At 35.4% G+C, this 20,749-nt stretch overlaps 2 protein-coding genes across 4 annotated transcripts in view; one reads left to right on the forward strand and one right to left on the reverse strand.

Annotated features, from left to right (window-relative positions):
* The window catches only part of LOC136829516 (tetratricopeptide repeat protein 39B-like), a 177,265-nt gene that overhangs the window by 71,497 nt on the left and 85,019 nt on the right, over positions 1-20,749 (reverse strand). The gene's annotated exons all lie outside the window — the stretch shown is intronic.
* LOC136829518 (ATP synthase mitochondrial F1 complex assembly factor 1) overlaps positions 1-20,749 on the forward strand; it is a 158,865-nt gene that overhangs the window by 23,787 nt on the left and 114,329 nt on the right. The gene's annotated exons all lie outside the window — the stretch shown is intronic.

Genomic DNA, 20,749 nt, shown 5'->3' on the forward strand with positions numbered 1-20,749 from the left:
AAAGATAAAGACCAGGCACATGGAAAATGGAGGAGGAGGAGGAGGAGGAGGAGGAGGAGGAGGAGGAGGAGGAGGAGGAGGAGGAGGAGGAGGAGGAGGAGGAGGAGGGGGGGTGGTCCTAAGCCTCCCTTTGCGTAGGAAGAGAAGTGCTCCACCATGTCTTAGTTTCCCTTTGATGCCCGAGGATGGATAATGACCACCTCAAACACTTCTGAAAATCTCTCTCTCTCTCTCTCTCTCTCTCTCTCTCTCTCTCTCTCTCTCTCTCTCTCTCTCTCTCTCTCTCTCTCTCTCTCTCTCTCTTTGACAAGACGAGGCTCCCATCCTTCCCCTCTACTCAGTCACTGAGACATAACCCAATTCTCTGCTGAGAGCTTGTTCTGACACCTAAAGGTCGTTCGAAGAGGTACGACCAAGTTTCTACAGTGACCATCCAAAATCCCAAATGATCTGCAAGACCTTTAGCTATTTTTTCTTAATATTTTCTTTCCTCTATCATTCTCAATACACCTAATTACTCAGGAAATTATCTGAAAATATTATTATTATTATTATTATTATTATTATTATTATTATTATTATTATTATTATTATTATCCAGAACATGAACCCTATTCATATAGAACAAGCCCACAAAAGAGGACGTTGACTTAGGATTCAAGCTTCCAAAGATTATTATTATTATTATTATTATTATTATTATTATTATTATTATTATTATTATTATTATTAGTCAGAACACGAACCCTATTCATATGGAACAAGCCCAACACAGGGGCCCTCCACTGACTTGAAATTCAAACTTCCAAAGAATATGGTGTCCATTAGAAAGAAGCAACAGAAGGTCTTAGGGAATACAGGAAGAAGAGATCAGTTATTAAAAAAGAAAAAAATAAATTTACACATTAATGCACAGAGATAAAAATGTAAGTAAATTATCAAAATACAAGATGAACTGTTTCAGGGTAGTAATGCATTACATCTTCATTTGAACTTTTGAGGTTCCAATTGCAGAACATCCTCAGGGAGGCTGTTCCACAGTCCAAAGGTGTGAGGAGGAATAAAGGACCTCTGGAACTGAGAAGTTCGACAGCGAGGCACATTTACTGCATATTGGTGGTGCTGCTCAGCAAATCTGTTTGCTCTCGGCATGCAAGGGGATCAAGGGTCAATTGTTGAATTGGCCTGAATATAGAATTTAGGCTAAAGGCCAAGCACTAGGACCAATGAGGTCATTCAGCGCTGAAAAGGAAATTGACGGAAAAAGTTTGTAAGGTGTAACAGGAGGAAAACCTCGCAGTTGCACTATGAAATAATTGTTAGGAGAGGGTGGAAAGTACGATGGAAGGAAGATAATATGAAAGGAGGTACAGTAAAAGAAACGAAAGGGGTTGCAGCTAGGAGCCGAAAGCACGCTGCAAAGAACCTAAGTAGTGCCTGCAGTGCACCGCATGAGGTGCAATGATGGCACTACTCCCAAGGGGTAATTGTCAACTGTGATTGTGAAAGATCTCTGCTGAAAAACAATTTATGAAAAATTGCATTTTAAATCAACGCCAATATAAGGGCAATACAAAGGACAGCTGAAGATCTAATTTGTTCTACAAAAACATGTATCTTCAGATGAGCTGCTAGCTCCAGCTACCTTCTCCGTCCTGACGACGACCCACAGCAGTCAACGAACTGCTAGAAACCTAATACCGCAGTTAACGGCCAAATAGGCATGATATGTTTTAAAGCAAAATGCCTTTATTGTTCTATCATTTCCGGGGTGTCAGAGTTGGCAATCTTGATATTGAGATTATGTATGTATGTACGTACTTATGTATAAGTATGCATATGTGTATATACATATATATATATATATATTCACATTTATATACATAAATATGAATATATAAATATATAAATATGAATGTATATATATATTATATATATGTATATACATATATAAATATATACACCGCAAAACAAAAAACCTAATTACGAATACATGTAAAATCCTACGAACAAAATCCAACCTCGTCTTCAGAATCACTAACTGATACCAACAAAAAAAGCATAAATCACGAAACATCACAAACATACAAAAACAACCCTTTCGCAAGAGGCGACGGAGGCAGGATATATATATATACCCAGAGGAAAAATAAGGTGTGTCCTTTTTCCTCCCCAAGGGATTTCAAAAATAGGAGGAGAAAGGGACAACAGGAAAACAACGTCGACCTCGGTGGCTGATTATTTTCTCCCTCAAAAGGAGAGAGAGAGAGAGAGAGAGAGAGAGAGAGAGAGAGAGAGAGAGAGAGAGAGAGAGAGAGAGAGAGAGAGAATTTCAGTGTGCCCTTGCATGATAACACAAGAAAGAGGGAGAGAGGAAAATGAAATTCAGTGTGGCCTTGTATAACAGAGAGAGAGAGAGAGAGAGAGAGAGAGAGAGAGAGAGAATTTCAGTGCGGCCCTGTATGATAACATGAAAGAGAGAGAGGAGCAACTGAATTGCAGTGTGCCGCTGTATAACAAAAAAATGAGAGAGAGAGCAACTGAGTTTCAGTGTGCCCTTGTATGATAACATACTGTATAGGAGAGAGAGAGAGAGAGAGAGAGAGAGAGAGAGAGAGAGAGAGAGAGAGAGAGAGAGAGAGAAGAGCCACTGAATTGCAGTGTGCCCTTGTATAACAAAAAAAACAAATGAAAGAGAGAGAGAGAGAGAGAGAGAGAGAGAGAGAGAGAGAGAGAGAGAGAGTTCTTCGGGAACTTGGACCTAAGACCTTCGAGGATCTCGGCACTTCCCCTTTAAGGAAGAAGAAGAAGAAGAAGAAGAAGAAGAAGAAGAAGAAGAAGAAGAAGAAGAAGAAGATGGAGGAGGAGGGGGAGGAGGAGGAGGAAGAGTAATGTTAGATGAAGGAAATACTAAAAGACAAATATTACTGTCATTCCGATTCATATTCCATTTTTCCTATACATAAAAAACTTTATTCCCATGACCTATTGACCTATTAACACCTATTTCCTATTCTTCACATACACACCACACCTTCCCCTTCTCATATTCTTTCACTTATCATCTTATTCCTTTTTCTTTCCTTCTCTTTCTTCCTTCTTCCCATAATCTCATTTCGTCTCCTCAGATGTGGCAGTTCGCGTAATCCTTTTTCGAGAGGCTCGCGAGTGCGCGCAATTAGCGAATTTCGCCTAAGTATTCCCTATAAATCCCCTCGAAAAGAAAACGAGAACAGACAATGACGTCATACGGTGGGGGTTAGGAGGATTCCGAATTGTGTAAGAAAACCGCACTCACAGGAGAAAGAAAATGTAATTTGGCGGGTAAAATTTCTTATTTGCGAGACAATACGACTGTCTTCTGTTTATCCTTTCTAATTTTATATCTCCCTCGTTATTTTTTTATTGGAAAAAAGGAGAAAAGATGTTATATTCAGCAGCAAAATTTCTTGTCTGCGAGAGAATACGATTGTCTTTCGTTTAATCTTTCTAAATTAATATATCCCCTTGTTGTTTTTCAACTGGAAAAAGAGTGATGTGTTTATCATGGAGGGAAAATAAAGTTTTCAATTTATCTTAAGGAAACCCTAACGTCTGATAATAATTTCCTTGTTATTATTAATTATTTATTATTATTATTATTATTATTATTATTATTATTATTATTATTATTATTATTATTATTATTATTATTATTATTATTCTAAAATGAGCCCTGTTCATATAGATCATGCTGACCTAAGGGACCACTGACTTGAAATTATTATTATTATTATTATTATTATTATTATTATTATTATTATTATTATTCAGAAGATGAATCCTATTCATATAGATGAAGCCTACGGCCACTAGAAATTCATTAAAAAAAGAAGTAACAGAAGGCAAATCAACAAATTTATAAAATAAGGTAAAAATGTATTTAAACTATCAAAATCCACGGAGAATCATTTTAAGGCAGCAATGCGTCGCATCTCCGCTTGAAATGTGCAATTTATATATATATATATATATATATATATATATATATATATATATATATATATATATATATATATATATATATATATATATATATATATATATAGATAGTATATATAACGTTCGTTTTGACCAGGGGTTTATATATAAACAAATATATAGGATAATAATGATCTTATTAGCAAATGAGCATAACAACCTGAATGTTGCTCGTTATCTTCAACTTGAAATGGGAACAGCATGGACCAAAATGCCATCTTTATTCCAGGTCTAATTTCGAAACAACAAAAAATTAACCAAATCACCAAAAATTAAAATTCAACCAAATTAAAAAAATTAACCAAATTAACAAAATTCAACCAAATTAACAAAAATTAACCAAATTAACGAAAATGAACTAAATTAACAAAAGTTAACCAAATTAACAAAATACAGCTAAATTAACAAATATTAATTAAATTAACAAAATTCAACAAAGTTAACCAAATTAACAAAAGTTAACCAAATTAACAAAAGTTAACCAAATTAGCAAAAATTAACCAAATTAACAATTATCCACAAAATTAACAAAAATTAACCAAATTAACAAAAATTAACCAAAATAAAAATTAACCAAATTAACAAACATACACCAAATTAACAAACATTAACTAAATTTCTCTGAATATGAAAGGCTAATGAGGTTCTCATTATCCAGAGGCGTGCTTCACCTTCGTACCTCAACTGTTTCAAGTTGACCATTAATTACTTTCTTACAAAAATAGAAAAAAACACTTCCTTGCGTAAAAGTATTTGTCTTGAAAAAATACCTTTGTTTCAAAAGAAGCACTTTAGTATTGTTTCTCTTTCAGGAAAATACTTGTTACAAAATTACATACAGTAAATATTAGCAGGTTTTTAGTTTTCTGTAAATTAAAACTATTGTACCGGCTTTCTCTCTGTGAGAGAGAGAGAGAGAGAGAGAGAGAGAGAGAGAGAGAGAGAGAGAGAGAGAGAGAGAGAGAACTGTAGACCAAAGCTAAAATGGGCTATATTACTGAAGACTATACAAAAGCCAAAATTGGCTATTACAGAGAGAGAGAGAGAGAGAGAGAGAGAGAGAGAGAGAGAACTGTAGACCAAAGCCAAAATGGTCTATTACACTGAGAGAGAGAGAGAGAGAGAGAGAGAGAGAGAGAGAGAGAGAGAGAGAGCCTTTCCCCATCTATTTTTCTTATCTTTCCTGGAAGGCCCAGGCGCATGACGTCACGAACCCTTCCATGACGCAACAACGCCTGGACAAATTTCCCCAACCAAAAGAAACGACAAGTGTCTCTTCCTCCTCCTCCTCCTCCTCCTCCTCCTCCTCCTCCTCCTCCTCCTCCTCCTCCTCCTCCTCCTCCTCATCATCATCATCATCATCATCATCATCCTCCTCCTCCTCCACCATCGTAATAAACTACGCAGAAGAAAGCGTGGAAGTGGGAAAATAGATTTTTAAAAGGTCAGCGACTGAAATAAAATGATCTCTGTGCAAAACCTGGTGGGGCAATTTCGACCAAAATTGGTTATGAGAGAGAGAGAGAGAGAGAGAGAGAGAGAGAGAGAGAGAGAGAGAGAGAGAGAGAGAGAGAGAGAGAGACCTTCAAGGTGTATGTTCGAGTTACATTAACAAATTTCTTTTTATCGTGAGAGATTTCACAATAAAAAAGAGTTCACAATAAGATGGAGAGAGAGAGAGAGAGAGAGAGAGAGAGAGAGAGAGAGAGAGAGAGAGAGAGAGAGAGAGGGTTCTTTTATTCGTAAGAGCTTCCACAATGAGAAAGAAACTTTATAATATAACAAGAGCGTAAGAGTTCACAATAAAAAGGATGAGAGAGAGAGAGAGAGAGAGAGAGAGAGAGAGAGAGAGAGAGATGGGTTCAAATCCAAAGATCTGCATCTCATGACCTCGATTCATCCTGTCAGCAGATATATAATTATAAACTGCATGACAATGAATGACATATTTGTCAAGGGTTCGGAACGATCTCGGTGAAATCAGCTGACTGAAGACGACAGCTTTCTCATCAAAGGTAAAAGAAGAAATATATATATTTACGAGCTTGATGGCACGCGCTACGCTGTGCCGGAACCAGGCACAGCCCGTCATGCCTCCCCTACCATCCTAATCCCATACCTACCCCGCCCCCACCCGGGGCGGGCAAATAGTTTTGCAGGAGGAGGGTGGGTGTTTCATGTCTCCCCTACCCTCCCAATTACCTACCAACCCCGCGCCCACCCGGGGTGGACAAACAGGTTTGCAGGAGGAGGGTGGATGTGTCATGTCTCCCCTACCCTCCCGATCCCCTACCTATCGCGACCCTACCTGGGCCAGACAAATAGGTTTGCAGGAGGAGGGTGGATGTGTCATGTCTCCTTGAGCTCCTAAATACCCGGCCCCCAACCGGGCCGGACAAACAAGAAATATCCACTCGGAATTTATTGTTATACACACATTATACAGAATTTCTTTGCCATAAGTAAAAAGGTAAAAAGGGAAAACATGTAGTAATTACAAAGTTACAGGGAATTTCTTTCCCATAGGTAAAAGGGTAAAAAAAAAAAAAAGAAAAATAGAGTACTAAAAATTATAAGGAATTTCTTTCCATAGGGTAAAGAAATAAATAGGGAAAATACATAGACATAAATTAAACAGATTTTGAAGGCAAACAAGTAATAAATTCGCCTAAGTTTCTTCTGCGCAAACGAGTTTTCTGTACAGCCGCTACATCGCACAAACAAGGCCACCGAAAATAGATCTATCTTTCGTTGGTCTCGGTATAATGCCGTACGAGCCGGGGCCCATGAAACTTTAACCACGGCCCGGTGGTGGCCTGGCCTATATCGTTGTCCGAAGCACGATTATGGCTAACTTTAACCTTAAATAAAATAAAAACTACCGAGGCTAGAGGGCTGCAATTTGGTATGTTTGACGATTGGAGGATGGTGATCAACATGCCAATTTGCAGCCCTTTAGCCTCAGTAGTTTTTAAGAGGGCGGACAGAAAAAGTGCGGACGGACAGACAAAGCCAGCTCAATAATTTTCTTTTACAGAAAACCAAAAAAACAAGTCAGAATCTTTGTAAGAGGAATAGTGACAACTGAATAAAAATATTTACTTTTTAATAATGAGTCTTCAAATAATAATTACCCTGAAGCCTTTAACTCAAATTGCTACTAGTCTTCCTAGAATATTCGTATTTTTTCAAGCTTCGTTAATGGTGAGGACTTATAATGAAACCTGTACGGCACGTGAGTTTGTCTTATTCGCGTGGATTAGTTTTCTAAGTCATCTCTCTCTCTCTCTCTCTCTCTCTCTCTCTCTCTCTCTCACACACACACACATGCAACACTATCTGTACATACATACAGTATACACACATGTGTGTATGTATATTATACATTATATAAATACATATATACTTACATATATACATACATACATAAATACATATAGCCTATATATATGTATGTATGTATATATATATATATATATATATATATATATATATATATATATATATATATATATATATATATATGTATATGTAAATTTACTTAATTTTTCCACAAGGATATGCTTCCTTGCTAAGTAATTTCCGGATATGAAATCTGATCTGCAACAAACTAATGTTCCTACAAATAACAGAAAGAACAACACAAATTCTGCGCAACAACAAGCTCAGTTACTTTAACAACAACACAGCATCACTCAAAAGAGCAATTACACCAAAAGGAGAAACAGAAAAACCTTTTATAAAGGAGAAACAGAAAGATGTCACAGAGATGCAGGAGAGGGCACGTGTGGTCTATACGTGAGGGGACCGTCAATCAATGGAAGACAAAGATAAGATCACTTCTCAGAGAGAGAGAGAGAGAGAGAGAGAGAGAGAGAGAGAGAGAGAGAGAGAGAGAGAGAGAGAGAGAGGTCGATTTATAAGAGAGCTGTGAAATATATATATATATATATATATATATATATATATATATATATATATATATATATATATATATATATATATATATATATATATATATATATATATAATCATGGAGCTTCAAATGTCGTTTAATATCCAATTCACGTTACATCAGGAATATCCCAGATGGGGAATTATCACCGAAGGAGAATTTTTTAAGTGATAAATGGATCGGTACTGCCGGGTCTCGATCCCTGGACACACACTACCTTCCAACGACTCCAAACGTACCAATGAGATATCATGGTGGAGGCGGGTTAATGCCGGAGCCAAGTACAGTTTCCCCGCTCTCGACGGGTAAGTAAGTACGGCAGATTCGGCATTTAGCTTACACCTCTCTTGGAGGCTCAATGGTTTGACCGTCGACTGGAGTCGTTGGAAGGTACTAGTTGTCGAGGGATCGAGACCCGGCGGTACCGATCCATTTATCACATAAAATTCCCCTTCGATGATAATTCCCCATCCGGGATATTCCCGAAGTAGCGTGAATTGGATATTAAACGACATTTGTAGCTTCATGATTGTATATAAATCATGGTGTCATAAAAATTTCATATATATATATTCCATCTCAAGTAATAAACTTTCAGCCTTAGAGAGAGAGAGAGAGAGAGAGAGAGAGAGAGAGAGAGAGAGAGAGAGAGAGAGAGAGAGAGAGAGAGCTGTGAAAAAGTTATATATATATATATATATATATATACGGCGTTTTCATCTCACGTAATACAACATCCTCTCACAGAGAGAGAGAGAGAGAGAGAGAGAGAGAGAGAGAGAGAGAGAGAGAGAGAGAGAGAGAGGTACTAACAAAGCATGATGTAACCGTACTCTTGTCTTATTGTCTCCTAGGTAAGGATGACGTCTTGTGGCTTGGTCTCTCTCTCTCTCTCTCTCTCTCTCTCTCTCTCTCTCTCTCTCTCTCTCTCTCTAGCAGAAACAAAATAGGAGGAGGACTCAAACAAACTTGAATTCAAATACGATTTTACCTTTCGTAACTTTTTAAAAGTGTTTTAGAGATAAAAATTATTTCTGGTTTTATTTTACTCCTTACTTTGTAATGTATTTTTATATTTTTTTTAATATTTTAATATTACGCTTTAAGATTCTTTCGTTTTGTAAATGGGTCAGACTCATGGAAATTATTATTTAAAAAAATTCGGGTAACAGAATACATGTCATTTAGGCCTTTCATGTAAATAAAAATCATTATTATGTCTAATATACTGATAAATTATTATTATCAGAGCTATTTAAATTCATTCCATATTCACCTTACATCACGCAAAGTGTTACAAGAATGGAATGGGATGGAATACAGAGTTTAGGCCAAAGGCCAAGCACTGGGACATATGAGGTCATTCAGCGCTGGAAAGGAAACTGAGAGTGGGTAGGTCTGAAAGGTGTAACAGGAGGAAAACCTCAAAGCAGTTCCACTATGAAATAACTATTAGGAGAGGATGGACAGCAAGATGGAAGAAAGATAATATAAATGTAGGTACAGTAAAAGGAATGAAAGGGGTCGCAGCTAGGAGCCGAAGGGACGCTACAAAGAACATTTAGAAATGCCTACAGTGCACCCCGTAAGGTGCACTGTCGGTACTCCCCGCTATGGAGGCAAGGTGTTATAGGACCCAGACGAATATTAAGAATCAATTGACATTTCTGAATCAAATTACCAAACCAATCCGTTTTCCATGTCTATTTTATTAACAATTTCTCTTCCTTACTCTTGCAGGAGAGGGGGAGGAGGAGGAGGAGATAGGTTTGAGTGTGGGGGGAGGGGTAAAGGTAGGGGGAGTAAGGTAGGGGTAGGGGAAGTGGTAAGGGGAGGGTTAAGGGAAACAAGGTGAATGATAATGGAATCATTATCGAGCCACCGCTCATGATCTCGAGACCACGGAATAGGATTAAGTCATACTGTAGGGTCTCTCTCTCTCTCTCTCTCTCTCTCTCTCTCTCTCTCTCTCAGATACAAACACACACACATCCACACAATGAAGCTAAGGACTACATCATGCTAAGGTCTCTCTCTCTCTCTCTCTCTCTCTCTCTCTCTCTCTCTCTCTCTCCCACACACAATAGGATTACCCAGTATCCAACCAACTTTTACAACTGTCTTCAATTCATCATTTTCTTTTGAAAAATGATTTGATTTGAACTGAATATAGAATTTAGGCCAAAGGCCAAGCACTGGGACCTATGAGGTCGTTCACTGCCGAAACTAAAATTAAGAGTAAAAGGACTGAAAGGTGTAACAGGAGGAAAATCTCGCAGTTGCACTATGAATCAATTGTTAGGAGAGGGTGGAAAGCAAGATGGAAGAAAGAGAATATGTAAGGAGGTACAGTAAAAGGAACGAAAGGGGTTGCAGCTAGGGTCCGAAGACACGCTGCAAAGAAAGTTAAGAAATGCCTACAGCTTTCGAAATATGAATAGAACGGACAAACAAAAATTCGACAATTCTACATCAGTTCTCAGTAACTCAGTCGTTAATTCTGTCAATAATAAAAACATATAATTAATTTCATATTAACTTGTTCCTTTTTCCATCCAGAGAACGGAATACGTAATCGCAGATCTTAGTGTAATAAACTCACAGATAAGGTGTTATATACATTGTTATATATATGATATACATATATATATATATATATATATATATATATATATATATATATATATATATATATATATATATATATATATATATATATATATATATATATATAATATATATATGCATACCTAATACACATACACATACATATATATGTATTAATATATATATATATATATGTATTAATATTTCATATTCATATTCATATATGTATATATAATATTCACCTACATACATACATATAATATATAATATATATATATATATATATATATATATATATATATGTGTGTGTGTATATAATATTCACCTATATATATATATATATATATATATATATATATATATATATATATATATATATATATATATATATATATATATATATATATATATAAGGTGAATGCTAATTTCATAAATGTAACAACAGGTATTGCCCGATAATCAATTAGCATATTTAGTCATAATAATAACTTTCAATTTGCACCAAATGGTAAATACGGCATGAATTCTACCACCCTAATTTTTTTAATAATGTCTCCATGACTCTGACCAATTTTAAGAATGAAATTATGTATGTATATCTGTATGTATTTATGTAAGTTTGCGTATGTTTGTGTTTTAGTGCGTGTGAAGGGACACGCACAAAAACGCGACAGAAACAAGCAACACAAAATTTACATAAAACCGTCATACGTCTTGCCTTGACAAATTGAACATGACCTTATCACCATACACACTGACTATTATATATTTGCCATTTTATCACAAATAAATACAATTGCCATGTAGTAAATACAAGCAACATAACATAACCTCTTAGGTTTCTTTAAAAAAAAACTTTGTCTGCTCGTCCGCACTTTTTCTGGGCCCCCTCAGATCTTAAAAACTACTGAGATCTTAAAAACTACTGAGGCTAGCGGGCTGCAAATGGGTACGATGATCATCCACCCTCCAATCATCAAGCATACCAAATTGCAGCCCTCTAGCCTCAGTAGTTTTTATTTTATTTACGGTTAAATTTAGACATAATCGTGCGTCTGGCAACGATTTTCATGCGCCACGGCTCATACAGCATTACACCGTGACCACCGAAAGACAGAGCTATTTTCGGTGGCCTTGATTATACGATTTACATTAAACTCGATTGCGGTGAAGAAACTTTCGACGCATTTTTTACTTATTTATTTTCACCACAGCTTCTAACAGAAAGCACAATCCAAAATGCACCTCAGCTCAAAAAAGATCAACTTGACAACAGACGAATCACGGCTATCAACTTTCTCCCTTGGCTTGACGTATGATTCTTCCATTCTGAGCTTCGTACATCATGAGAGTGAAGAATTCAAGAGAAAGGAGTAGGATTCTAAAAGGTGAAAGCATCTATTCAAAAGATTTTAAATAATATTATATAAAATATATATACATCACGTTATAATTTTATTAACCAAAAATGCTCTCTTGACTTCTCGAAGAAATCAAGAGAGATTGTGTTAAATGTATTTATTGACAGTTAAATTATATTTATTGAAAAGATTTCAATATATATATATATATATATATATATATATATATATATATATATATATATATATATATATATATATAAAATATATATATATATATATATAAGATTCTAAACGTTGTATATATATATATATATATATATAAATAACATATTATTAACTGAAAAGGAATCTAGATAAAAAGTGTATTTAAAAGTTGATTATCACTAAAAGGATAAAATATAAAAGTTACATTTCTATTACCCACAATGCCCTCTTAACTCCTAGATTTCTTCGCATTTTGGAAACGCTTGTCACTAATAAGCCTAGATCCAAATAAAGAAAGAAATGAAGATATTCTAGGCTTAGTAGTCGAATTGGAATTGGAGTATAGAATTTAGGCCAGAGGCCGAAGCACTGGGACCTGTGAGGTCATTCAGCGCTGAAAAGGAAATTGAGGGTAAAAGGTTTCAAAGGTGTAACAGGAGGAAAGCCTCGCAGTTGCACTATGAAACAATTGTTAGAAGAGGGTGGAAAGTAAGATGGAAGAAAGAGAATATGAACGGAGGTACAGTAAAAGGGAGGCTTAGTAGTGGCAAGCGTTCCCAAAAGTGACCAGTAGATTCTAAATATAAATAAATTAATGTTTAATTTTCCTTCAGGAATTTGTCTCTGTAGATTCTAAGCAGAGAAAACATGTAATATAATCTTTATAGTTTCCTGTACGGTACCAACTTCTTACAACTATTCAGTAGAACTGGAATATAAAATTTAGGCCAAAGGCCAAGCGCTGGGTACTGTGAGGTCAATCAGCGCTGAAAGAGAATTTGAGAGTAAAAAGGTTATAAAGGTGCAACAGGAGGAACCCTCGAAGTTGCACTATTCATATGAACGGAGGTACAGTAAACCTCAGAGAGCCTCAAGTAATACCTACAGTGCATCGCACTACCCCATCTACGGTGTTTCCTTCCAAAATATATATATATATATATATATATATATATATATATATATATATATATATATATATATATATATATATATATATATATATATATATATATAAGCGTAATGGTTAGTTTTCCTTTAATTTTCCACAGATGTCCATTAAAACCGTTCTTACAAATTCGCTGTTTTATCAAATCTGGAGAATTTACTGCCGTGAGGCTACAATCCTTACAAACATAGATCCGGCAATTCTTGCAGATGTCACGAGAGAATTGGTTAGTGGAAAGTCTAAAGATCTGTTTGTCTGAATTCTTAAAACCAAGTTTCTTATAAACTATGCATGGCAATTCAATGCACTAGATTACTGCTTTGTCATAAAAAACTAAGATATGTTTCCTTATCTTTCCATTACTGCTTTGTCATAAATTTACAACTAAGATATGTTTCCTTATCTTTCATAAAATGGTCCACTAAATTTAAGCTGGTTTCCCGTTATGGTCTCTTTGTTATAAGCGTCAAATACTTCGTTAGAAGGGCGAGTATTCAGCGCTAACAAAACTTTATGAATATCTTACGACATGTTTAAGTTAAATGTCACAGCAACAGTGAAGACTAAGTCCCATGAGGAATTACTTTAAAATATATATACATATATAACTTCCTTACCACAAGATGTCAAGTCATTCTTCGTGTAAGAGATATATATATATATATATATATATATATATATATATATATATATATATATATATATATATAGATAGATAGATAGATAGATAGATAGATAGATAGATAGATAGATAGATAGATAGATAGATATAGATATGGCTATAGCTATAGAATATATATTTATATTATTTATATATATATATATATATATATATATATATTATACTTATATATATACAAAAATACATATATACATGCATACATATATATATATATACATATAATTTATTTGATCAAATGGCCAATTTTCAATAACAACAGGAACCAACAGAATAAAAAAAAATAAAAACTAAATAAAATCAAATCGCTTTGTAAAAGCACACGTTTTGAGGCCAAACTAGACCAAACTACAGAACGCAAAAAAAAATAAACATGTATATAATAATAATAATAATAATAATAATAATAATAATAATAATAATAATAATAATAATAATAATAGGCATCGGTAACTTCAACCACTTCCGTAGGGCTGACGCAACTGAGACCAATTCTGACACAGCCGTGATTTATAGAGAGAGTGAGTTCGGGGGGGGGGCGGGGAGGAGGAGGAGGAGGAGGAGGGATAAAAAAAAATATAAGGTGGAGGCGAAGTCCAACGTTCTCATGGCTTCCTCCATGGTACAGACTTTGCAAGGCACGTCACGTACCTCACAGTACAATCACGCCCAAAGCCTATTGTTTACCTCAAAATACAGACTATGCACGGCACGTTACGTACCTTATAGTACAACCACGCCAAAACCCTCGTGTGTACCTCACGATACAGACTATGCACGGCACGTTACGTACCCAACGGTACAATCACGCGAAAAGTCTATTGTTCACCTCATAATACAGACTATGCACGGAACGTTACGTACCTAACGGTACAACCACGCCCAAAGCCTATTGTTTACCTAATAATACAGAGTATGCACATCACGTTACGTGCCTTGTAGTACAATCACGCCCAAAGCCTATTGTTTACCTCATAACACAGACTATGCACGGCACGTTACGTACCTTACGGTACAATGACGCCCAAAGCCTATTGTTTACCTCATAATACACACTATGCACAGCACGCTACTTACCTTACGGTACAATCACGTCCAAAGCCTGGTGTATATTTTACAATACATGCACGTTACATACCACTGAATAAAGTGAGACAGCTATCTGACATCCACTCTAGGGTTAAGACGTGAAAAAGTCAAGGGTTACCGATACCGAATTCAAGTATCGGACTTCTCCTAAGCTTTCCGGTAAACCTGGGGGAGGGGGAGTATCGGGTTGGGGGGGTTTAAGCCCTAAGGAAGGAAGGAAGGAGGGGTGAGACGAAGGGATTAACAGGAATACAATTTCGTGAGAAGTAATAGAATAATCTGTTCGTAAAAGTGTCAGTCAAATCTACAAAAAATTAACATAAATAAGGTAATAATCATAAGGGTTTGGAATATATTAATATTACATCTAAACCTTATCTTTATGAAATAAACTTTTCATCATTAAGTCAGTGAAATATCTGAAAACAACGCTTAAGTATTTCTTACCTTTTCCGGACCATATAGCTACTATGACCAGGTAAGGCAATTTAATGTAACATCTTTAAAATGACACCCGGTATTTTCATTTAAAGAATTTTTCAGAACTTTGTAAAATACAAAAAATAGGTTTGAAATTAATAGCAAAAATTAATATATATATATACCATATATATATATATATATATATATATATATATATATATATATATATATATATATATATATATATATATATACACAGTATATATATATGTATTTTTATATAGATGTGTATATATACATATGTATTATATAAATATATACATATATAATATACTTATATATATAAACATATATAAACTTATATATATATATATATATATATATATATATATATATATATATATATATATATATATATATATCATGCTCATCTTTATAAAATCCACTGTAGCCAAAACTAAAGCAGAAATTCCATCAAGAACATAAGCCTTCCCAGGTGAAGCTTCCCGTCTTCTGTTGCTAATTCCTTCCGGAAAAAATTCCTAAGTCAACTTGGAGTGGCACTGGACCCTTTGGAGAGAGAGAGAGAGAGAGAGAGAGAATCCATAGAAGAGGGCTTACCCCGCAACGTAAACATGCCTAAGGCTAGGCTGCTTCTTTCGTTACAAATGAGGAATATGGTTTTACAGAGATCTGACGAACAATAATGCTTAGGAATTGTGTCTGTGTATCTGTTTGTGTGTGTATAAGAGAGAGAGAGAGAGAGAGAGAGAGATTGAATTGATCTGAATACAGAATTTAGGCCAAAGGCCAGCACTGGAAACTATGAGGTCATTCAGCGCTAACACGGAAATTGACAGTAAGAGGTCTGAAAGGTGTAACAGGAGGAAAACCTCGCAGTTGCACTATGAATCAATTGTTAGGAGAGGCTAGAAAGTAAGACGGAAGAAAGAGAATATGAAAGGAGGTATAGTAAAAGAAACGAAAGGGGTCGCAGCAAAGAACCTTAAGTAATGCCTACCTTGCACCGCATGAGGTGCACTGACGACACTATCCCCTACAGGTGTTGGTGCTTAGGAACTGTGTGTGTGTGTGTGTGTGTGTGTGTGTGTGTGTGTGTGTGTGTGTTTGTGTATGAGAGAGAGAGAGAGAGAGACACATGGGATGGACACCGTACAGGTAAAATCACACTGAATTCGAACCGAGAGGAAGATTCGACTAATAAACAAATTATTCCGAGCACAAAAACAAGTTAGAGGCCAATATACGATGATTATCTCGCAAATGCAAAAACAAAGCTTTGTTTATACGTGGAAAAATATACCGGGTATATACCAATCCATTTCAGATTGAGTTTATCAGAATGCGGGGAACAATACCTGGGTGATTGGATAAACATGCGTGTAGGTACTCTTTTTATTTATATGTATGCATGTATATATATGTATGTATTTACGTATGTATTTGTATATATATAAATATATATTATACACACGTTATTATATATATATAATATATATATGCATATATATATACATATATATGTGTTACTAAAAAATGTATTCATATGCATACAAACACACATTAACAAGCAAAACAGCAATTTAGCACAGACATTAATACATTAACTCAGGCAAGTTAATGTATTAACTTATCTAAGGTCCATCGAATTTTAGTATAAAAAATACCTATATAAAAAAAATCTTTTTTCACCTTAATTCAACAACACATCAAAACAATTCTGGCAACCATTTTGTTGACGTCAGTTCGGTGGGGAAAAAAAACTTTTTCATACCGTGCTGTGAAAAAATATATATGAATAAATGATGAATTTTTATGCAACATTTTTTCATAACAAGACACAAATAATAAATATGTATGTATTCACATATGTGTATGTATGTATGTATGTATATATATGTGTATATATATATACAAATATATATATATATATGTATATATATATATATATATATATATATATATATATATATATATATATATATGTACATACACAAATATATATGTACATACTGTATATACTGTATATACTGTATGTATATATATATATATATATATATATATATATATATATATATATATATATATATATATATACTGTGTTTTTAGATTAAGTTAGGTTTGATCCCCGTGCAAAAAGCTAGGCCTCTCTCCCTGACTCCCCACCCACCAAGCCTTCACTAAGCCCCATTCTCTCCATGAGACCAAACCATCAAATTGCAATATGATCCATCTCGCCTCTAACATTAAAATCTTTTGCCAACTACTTCGAATATAAATACTTCACAGCATTTACTTTCTTCTTACTCCATATTCAGTATGCAAACACTTCATTTCAAACACTTCACACTTGTTCTTTTCAACTGCATTAAATATCCACACTTTACTCCACCAAAGGAGACCTAGCTCAACAATCCTTTCATATATTCCAACCCTACTCTCCTTATACTTCTCCCAAATTTACTGCAGACCCCCTACTACCTCCCTAGTAGCTCCCCTTACCCCGATGGGGGGTATCCCCTCCTACCATCATCTTTTACACACATACCTAAACAAATTAATCGTTGCCATTCTTCCATCATTCATATTAATATTCAATGCCACGATTACCAGCTTTCCATTTACCCTCATAACCTTAGTCTTGACAGTGTATGTATGTATGTATGTATGCATATGCATACATATATATATATATATATATATATATATATATATATATATATATATATATATAAAATACAGATATTAATACATACATACACACATATTCTATTTATTAATTAATTAATTAATTATTTATTTATGTATGCATTATGTATGCATATATATATATATATATATATATATATATATATATATATATAAATAAATATATATATATATATATATTATATATATATACATATATATATATATATATATATATATATATATATATACATATATAATGTTTAGGTAAGCTTGCAAGTGGACTTCAGAACAAAGTTCAAAGTTAAATACCGATAAATATCTTTATCGACAATAAATCAAAGTAAAAGTAATTTCTGTGCATAAACCTAAAAGATAAAAAAAATCTAAAAATTTCTCTTCTAAGTAAAAACTCTAAGAAAGCAACCAAATGTTTTCCCATTCCAAGACAATTATCAACCTTCCTTTAATTAAAACCCTCCGGCCTCGGCAAACACACAAGAAACCAAATAGTAATAATTTCTGTAAAAGAAAACTATTGTGCTGGTTTTGTCAGTCCATTCGCACTTTTTTCTGTCCGCCCTCACATCATAGAAACTACTGAGGCTAGAGGGCTGCAAGTTTGTATGTCGATCATCCACTCTCCAATCATCAAGCATATCAAATTGCAGCCCTCTAGCCTCAGTAGTTTTTATTTTATTTAAGGTTAAAGTTAGCCATAATCGTGCTTCTGGCAACGATATAGGATAGGCCACCACCGGGTCGTAATTAAAGTTTCAAGGGCCGAGCCTCATACAGCATTATATCAAACTATACAGAGTTGAAGGACTGGAGAATAATTTCATAAATATACCGCGTAGGATGGGCATTATATGCCCTAAATACCAACAAATCCCCATCCTAGACTTCCTACTTACCTACAGGCTACGCCCCTTCCATCCTACAGCCACACAGACAGGACGTAGATCCCATCATCCTTCAGAGTAGATTACCTTGAAAAGGAATCCTCAGGCTATATTCACTTGACCGTCAGTTTCGCTTGCTTCCTTCCCCGTCTACCGTCTAAAAACTATCAATTTCTAGGTCACTGATAATGATGGTGAAAATGACAGGAAAGATGCATTATGTTAATTGTGATGGGTGATGACTGGCATAGATAATGAAGGCTGGATTGAGAGCTCTGAAATCATATTGCTGTAGGGAATGAATATCTCTCTCTCTCTCTCTCTCTCTCTCTCTCTCTCTCTCTCTCTCTCTCTCTCTCTCTCTCTCTCTCTCTCTCTCTCTCTTTATAATTTCTTGCTTTCTATAACTAGATGCAGAGATCCAGGCCTCTCCCTCCCTCTATCTCTCACTCTCCTTGTAATTATTATTTGGAATCGGATCCAAATCGTTCTCTCTCTCTCTCTCTCTCTCTCTCTCTCTCTCTCTCTCTCTCTCTCTCTCTCCTTATAATTGCTTATTATTTGTAATCGGATCACTCTCTCGCTCTCTCCCCTTATAACTGCTTGCTATTTATAATCGGATCTCTCTCTCTTTGTCACCTGTTAACTGCTTGCTATCTATAGTCGGATACAGACCTCTCCCTCTCTCTCTCTCTTTCTCTCTCGCCTTGCTTGCTACTTATAATCGGATCTCTCTCTCTCTCTCTCTCTCTCTCTCTCTCTCTCTCTCTCTTTATAACTGCTTGCTATTTATAATCGGATCTCTCTCTCTCTATAATTGCTTGCTATTTATAATCGGATATCTCTCTCTCTCTCTCTCTCTCTCTCTCTCTCTCCCTATAATTGCTTGCTATTTATAATCGGATCTCTCTCTCTCTCTCTCTCTCTCTCTCTCTCTCTCTCTCTCTCTCTCTCTCTCTCTCTCTCTCCTATTAACTGTTTGCTATCTATAGTCGGATGCAGATTACTCTCTCTCTCTCTCTCTCTCTCTCTCTCTCTCTCTCTCTCTCTCTCTCTCTCTCTCTCTCTCTCTCTCTATTAACTGTTTGCTATCTATAGTCGGATGCAGATTACTCTCTCTCTCTCTCTCTCTCTCTCTCTCTCTCTCTCTCTCTCTCTCTCTCTCTCTCTCTCTTACACGCGCACACCCACACACCTTGCAGTACCGGATACCAATTATCAATCGCACCCACAGATAACACAACGAATGACGTCATTCCCAAAACGGTTACGAAAATCCCTTATTACTAAAATCGAATACCTCCTGATTCGTGAGTCATTTAACGTCATTCGTTGCATCAACGAACGACAGCGAATATAAAAATTAAGATGCGAAGACGGGGAGAGAGAGAGAGAGAGAGAGAGAGAGAGAGAGAGAGAGAGAGAGAGAGAGAGAGAGAGAGAGAGAGAGAGGATGAAGTACCACTAAATCCCCACTGAAGCACCTGAGAGAGAGAATGAAAAACCAATACATTCCCACTGAAGCAACAGAGAGAGAGAGAGAGAGAGAGAGAGAGAGAGAGAGAGAGAGAGAGAGAGAGAGATTAATAAATATGAACGAATGAACAAAACGCAGGTATAATTATCAACACAAATAAACAGGAACGGAGAGACATGAAGCAAAAGAGAAGCCATAAATAAAACCAGAGAGAGAGAGAGAGAGAGAGAGAGAGAGAGAGAGAGAGAGAGAGAGAGAGAGAGAGAGAGAGAGAGAGAGAGAGAGAGCGCAATCTGACATCTAGGAAATTCCATTACCCCTGTTTCCAAGGTTATACGACCACCTGTGTATACCTGTGTGTTTGTTTG

The sequence above is a fragment of the Macrobrachium rosenbergii genome, chromosome 44 (genome assembly GCF_040412425.1).
Source record: "Macrobrachium rosenbergii isolate ZJJX-2024 chromosome 44, ASM4041242v1, whole genome shotgun sequence".
NCBI lineage: Eukaryota > Metazoa > Arthropoda > Malacostraca > Decapoda > Palaemonidae > Macrobrachium > Macrobrachium rosenbergii.